Below are 6,030 nucleotides of genomic sequence, written 5' to 3' on the forward strand. Positions count from 1 at the left end.
ACAGGACACCGGATAAGACAGGAGAAATACTCCAGATATAACAGACTGACCCTAGCCCCCCGACACAAACTATTGCAGCATAATTACTGGAGGTTGAGACAGGAGGGATCAGGAGACAATGTGGCCCCGTCCAACTCTACCCCCGGACAGAGCCAACCAGGCAGGATATAACCCCATCCACTTTTACAAAGCACAGACCCACACCACTAGAGGGATATCTTCAACCACCAACTTACTACCCTGAGACAAGGCCGAGTATAGCCCACGAAGATCTCCCCCATGGCACGAACCCGAGGGGGGCGCCAACCCGGACAGGAAGATCATGTCAGAGACTCAACCCACTCAAGTGACGCACCCCTCCTAGGGACGGCATGGAAGAGCACCAGAAAGCCAGTGACTCAGCCCCTGTAATAGGGTTAGAGGCAGAGAATCCTAGTGGAGAGAGGGGAACCGGCCAGGCAGAGACAGCAAGGGTGGTTAGTCGCTCCAGTGCCTTTCCGTTCACCTTCACACCCCTGGGCCAGATTACACTCAATCATAGGATCTACTGAAGAGATGAGTCTTCAATAAAGATTTAAATGTTGAGACCGTGTCTGCGTCTCTGACATGGATTAGCAGACCATTTCATAAAAATGGAGCTCTATAGGAGAAAGCCCTGCCTCCAGCTGTTTGCTTAGAAATTCTAGGGACAATAAGGAGGCCTGCGTCTTGTGACCGTAGTGTATGTGTAGGTATGTACGGCAGGACCAAATCGGAAAGATAGCATTATATGGGCTTTCTCCTTTGTAGGTTAGCAGTAAAACATTGATATCAGCCCTAGCCTTAACAGGAAGCCAGTGTAGAGGCTAGCACTGGAGTAATATGATCACATTGTTTGGTTCTAGTCAAGATTGTAGCAGCCGTGTTTAGCACTAACTGACATTTATTTAGTGCTTTATCTGGGTAGTCTAATCTAGAAGTGACAAAAGCATGGATACATTTTTCTGTATCATTTTTGGACAGAAAGTTTCAGATTTTTGCAATGTTACGTAGATGGAAAAAAGCTGTCCTTGAAACAGTCTTGATATGTTCCTCAAAAGAGAGGAACGCCGAGGTACTTCACAGTTTTATTTGAGACGACAGTACAACCATCAAGATTAATTGTCAGATCCAACAGAAGATCTCTTGGTTTCTTGGGACCTAGAACTAGCATTTCTGTTTTGTCCGAGTATAAAAGTTTCAAAAATTCCGCCATCCACTTCCTTATGTCTGAAACACAGGCTTCCAGGGAGGGAAATTTTGGGGCTTCACCATGTTTCATCGAAATGTACAGCTGTGTATTGTCCGCATAGCAGTGAAAGTTAACATTATGTTTCCGAATGACATCACCAAGATGTAAAATATATAGTGAAAACAATAAAGGTCCTAAAATGGAGCCTTGAGAAACACCGAAATTTACAGTTGATTTGTCAGAAAGCAGCACTAAGGTCTAGGAGCGCGAGAACAGATGCAGTGCCTTGGTCTGACACCATTAAAAGGTAATTTACCACCTTCACGAGTGCAGTCTCAGTGCTATGATGGGGTCTAAAACCAGACTGAAGCGTTTCGTATACATAGTTATTCTTCAGGAAGGCAGTGAGTTGCTGCGCAACAGCTTTTTCTAACATTTTTGAGTGGAATGGGAGATTTGATATAGGCCAATAGTTTTTTATATTTTCTGGGTCAATGTATTTTTTTTTTTTCAAGAGAGGCTTTATTACTGACACTTTTAGTGAGTTTGGTACACATCCGGTGGATATAGAGCTGTTTATTATGTTCAACATAGGAGGGCCAAGCACAGGAAGCAGCTCTTTCAGTAGTTTAGTTGGAATAGGGCCCAGTATGGAGCTTGAAGGTTTAGAGGCCATGACTATTTTCATCAATGTGTCAAGAGATATAGTATTAAAAAACTTGAGTGCCTCCCTTGATCCTAGGTCCTGGCGATGTTTTGCAGACTCAGGACAACTGAGCTTTGGATAAATACGCAGATCCGTAATTTGCTTTCTAATGATCATGATATTTTCATCAAATAAATTCATAAATGTATCACTGCTGAAGTGAAAGCCATCCTCTCTTGGGGAATGCTGTTTTTTAGTTAGCTTTGCGACAGTATCAAAAATAGATTTAGGATTGTTCTTATTCTCCTCAATTAAATTGGAAAAATAGGATGATCGAGCAGCAGTGAAGCCTCTTCGATATTGCACGGTACTGTCTTTCCAAGCTAATCGGAAGACTTCCAGTTTGGTGCAGCGTCATTTCCGCTCCAATTTTCTGGAAGCTTGCTTCAGGGCTCGGGTATTTTCTGTATACCAGGGAGCTAGTTTCTTATGACAAATGTTTGTTTTTTTTTTGTTTTTTTTAGAGGTGCGACTGCATCTAGGGTATTACGGAAGGTTAAATTAAGTTCCTCAGTTAGGTGGTTAACCAATTGTTGTACTCTGACATCCTTGGGTAGGTGGAGGGAGTCTGGAAGGGCATCTAGAAATCTTTGGGTTGTCCGAGAATTTATAGCACGGCTTTTGATGCTCCTTGGTTGGGGTCTCAGCAGATTATTTCTTGCGATTGCAAACATAATTAAATGGGTGTCGATAGTCCAGGATTATGAGGAAAAACATTTCAAGATCCACAATATTTATTCCACGGGACAAAACTAGGTCCGGAGACATGTTGGACAAAACCTACTGAGACGATGATGGCTCCGAAAGCCCTTTGGAGTGGGTCTGTGGCCTTTTCCATGTGAATATTAAAGTCACCAAAAATGTGAATATTATATGCAATGACTAAAAGGTCCGATAGGAATTCATGGAACGCTGTTTACGGCCAAGGAGGCCTGTAAACAGTAGCTATTAAAAGTGATTGAGTAGGCTGCATAGATTTCATGACTAGAAGCTCAAAATACGAAATCGCAGTCATTTCTTTTTTGTAAATTGAAATTTGGTATCGTAAATGTTAGCAACACCTCCGCTTTTGCGGGATGCGGTGGGGATATGGTCACTAGTGTAACCAGGACGTGAGGCCTCATTTAACACAGTAAATTCATCAGGCTTAAGCCTTGTTTCAGTCAGGCCAATCACATCACGATTATGATCAGTCCATTGACTATAACTGCCTTGGAGGTGAGGGATCTAACATTATGTAGCCCTATGTTGAGGTATCACAATCTCTTTCAATAATGACAGGAATGGAGGAGGTCTTTATTCCAGTGAGATTGCTAAAGCGAACACCGCCATGTTCAGTTTTGTCCAACCTAGATCGAGGCACAGACACGGTCTCAATGGGGATAGCTGAGCTGACTACACTGACTGTGCTAGTGGCAGACTCCACTAAGCTGGCAGGCTGGCTAACAGCCTGCTGCCTGACCGGCACACTATTTCACTGTGGAGTTAGAGCCCTGTCTATGTTCATAGATAAAATGAGAGCACCCCTCCAGCTAGGATGGAGTCTGTCACTCCTCAGCAGGCCAGGCTTGGTCCTGTTTGCGGGTAAATTCATGAAAGAGGGCCCATTATCTCAAAATGATATATTTTGTACGGGCAGAAAAGTTTTCAACCAACGATTGAGTTGTGAGACTGCTGTAGAGCTCATCACTCCCCCTATACTCTCTACACTCGCCAGTTCTAATTGTAGGGGGCCAGAGACAATTACTCGATGCCGACATCTTTCTAGCTGATTTACACGCAGAGGCTATGTTGCGCTTGGTGACCTCTTGACTGTTTCATCCTAACATCGTTGGTGCCGACGTGGATAACAATATCCCTATACTCTCTACACTCGCCAGTTTTAGCCTTAGCCAGCACCATCTTCAGATTATCCTTAACGTCGGTAGCCCTGCCCTCTGGTAAACGGTTTATGGTCATGTCAAAGTCTAATACTGCGGGTAATGGAGTTGCCAATGACTAGCGTTTTCAATATGTCAGAGCTAATGGTGGGAGGCTTCGGCGTCTCAGACCCAGTAACGGGAGGAGGAGAGACCAGAGAAGACTCGGCCTCTGACTCCGACCCGCTGCTTAATGGGGAGAACCGGTTGAAAGTTTGTCGGCTGAATGAATAACACCGGTTGAGCATTCCTACAGCATTTCCTTCCAGAAGCCATGAGAAAATTGTCCGGCTGCGGGGACTGTGCGAGGGGATTTATACTACCATCTGTACTTATTTGTGGCACAGACGCTGTTTCATCCTTTCCTACACTTAAATTACCCTTGCCTAACGATTGCGTCTGAAGCTGAGCTTGCAGCACAGCTATCCTCACCATAAAGCGATTGTTCTCCTGTATATTATGAGTACAGCGACTGCAATTATAAGGCATAATGTTAATGTTACTACTTAGCTTCGGCTGGTGGATGTCCTGTAGAACCATGTACAGATATAGCGTTCGGGATGAAAAAGTTGAATGAAAAGTCGAGCGAGGGAAAAACAAAAAATATAAACGGTTATTAAAAACCGTAAAGTTGACAGGTAGCAAAGTAACACTAGCAACAAAACGCACAGCAGCACGTAAACAAATGTCTGTTGAATGTATTTCCATAAAATCAAAACTGGAATTTTTCCTCAAAAAAGGTTGTAAAAGTATGCTAGACATTTATATAATAAATCATACATCATTTGATGTTTCTGTGACAAACAGTGAATTAGTTATTGATTTTTACCGCTTTAAAATGGCATTTTATAGATTCTATTTCTATTCAATCAAAACTGTAATTTTTCCTCAAAACAAATGTTGTAAAAGTATGCTAGACATTTATAGACTAAATCATATCTAGCTTGATGATTCTGTGACAAACGGTGAATTAGTTATTGATTTTTACATTTTTAAATGGCTTCTGGCGAATGTCTGTTGAATGTGTGAATATAAAACCAACTTTACCTCGGGTTACATTTTTGGGTTCACGGTCGGTTAGACAAAATAATTGTCATAGTTACAAATCATGTCACCCTACCAAACTTCCCTGCTAAAGCATACTGTAGGTCTCTATCTACTGCGTTTTCGTTGATTCAGCCTAAATGCCAATCACCAAACGAGGGGAGTAATGCAAGTGTGGATTAAATCAACCAAATTGTGTTGACAACACTATACATAAAACAGCAATACCGTGCTAATATTTTTAGTTTTATAAACTCAGCGGAGAACGTTCTCTCTCGATTCAACGCCACTCTGATCTTGAGGGGCGTTTCTTTAAAACATGCATCCAATCCCCTTGGTCCCTTAAATATGTAGACCAATCATATGCTTCAATGTGCCGTGAACAGGCCAGGAAAATTATAGAGGTTTCTCTCGTTAGGTCAAAATGCAGGCGCAGATGCTTCGATTTGGAGCAAAGTTGAGAAGTTAATGGACTAATTAGAAAAATAAAAGCAGTACTTTTCAATACAAGTTATATAGTGTGCCGTGAGAGCGCGAGAAGAGGGTCAAATGCGTGTGCTTCCGTGTATGATGAGTGTCGCTACCGAACCAAAACAAAGTGTGAATAAAGTCAATACAATTCGCCCCACTATTTGAATTAAGTTACAGCGTATAAACATATCACGTAATCATCACACAATTCACAAATCTTAGAAGAGGTTCAGAAAAAGACAGTAAAGTATGAAAATAGGCTACATCTGCTTCTCCAATAGAAATCCCCGATGACAGTTACAGGTGATAACATGGCGACGTTGGCTAGGCAGCCCATGCGCAGAACACGTCATCGGGTATAAGGGTCGTCTCGTGCCGAACTGCGCAAGTGCCAGCCGACAACTCAAAGGCACTCCAATATTTAAATACGTTTTTTACGAAAATAAAATCGTGTCAGTTTGTCACTTTCACGAGGTTGGACTAATAACATGTTCAAATACTTAAGACATCGGCTCGAATTTAGGTTTTGCCTTTAGGGCTTCCGAGTGACGCAGCAATCCAAGGCACTGCATCTCAGTGGTAGAGGCGTCACTACAGACCCGGATTCGATTCCAGGCTGTATCACAACCGGCCCATTTGAGAAACCCATAGGGCGTTCTTTAACTGACTTGCCTAGTTAA

This window comes from Salmo salar, chromosome ssa27 (genome assembly GCF_905237065.1).
Source record: "Salmo salar chromosome ssa27, Ssal_v3.1, whole genome shotgun sequence".
In the NCBI taxonomy this organism is placed as follows: Eukaryota; Metazoa; Chordata; class Actinopteri; order Salmoniformes; family Salmonidae; genus Salmo; species Salmo salar.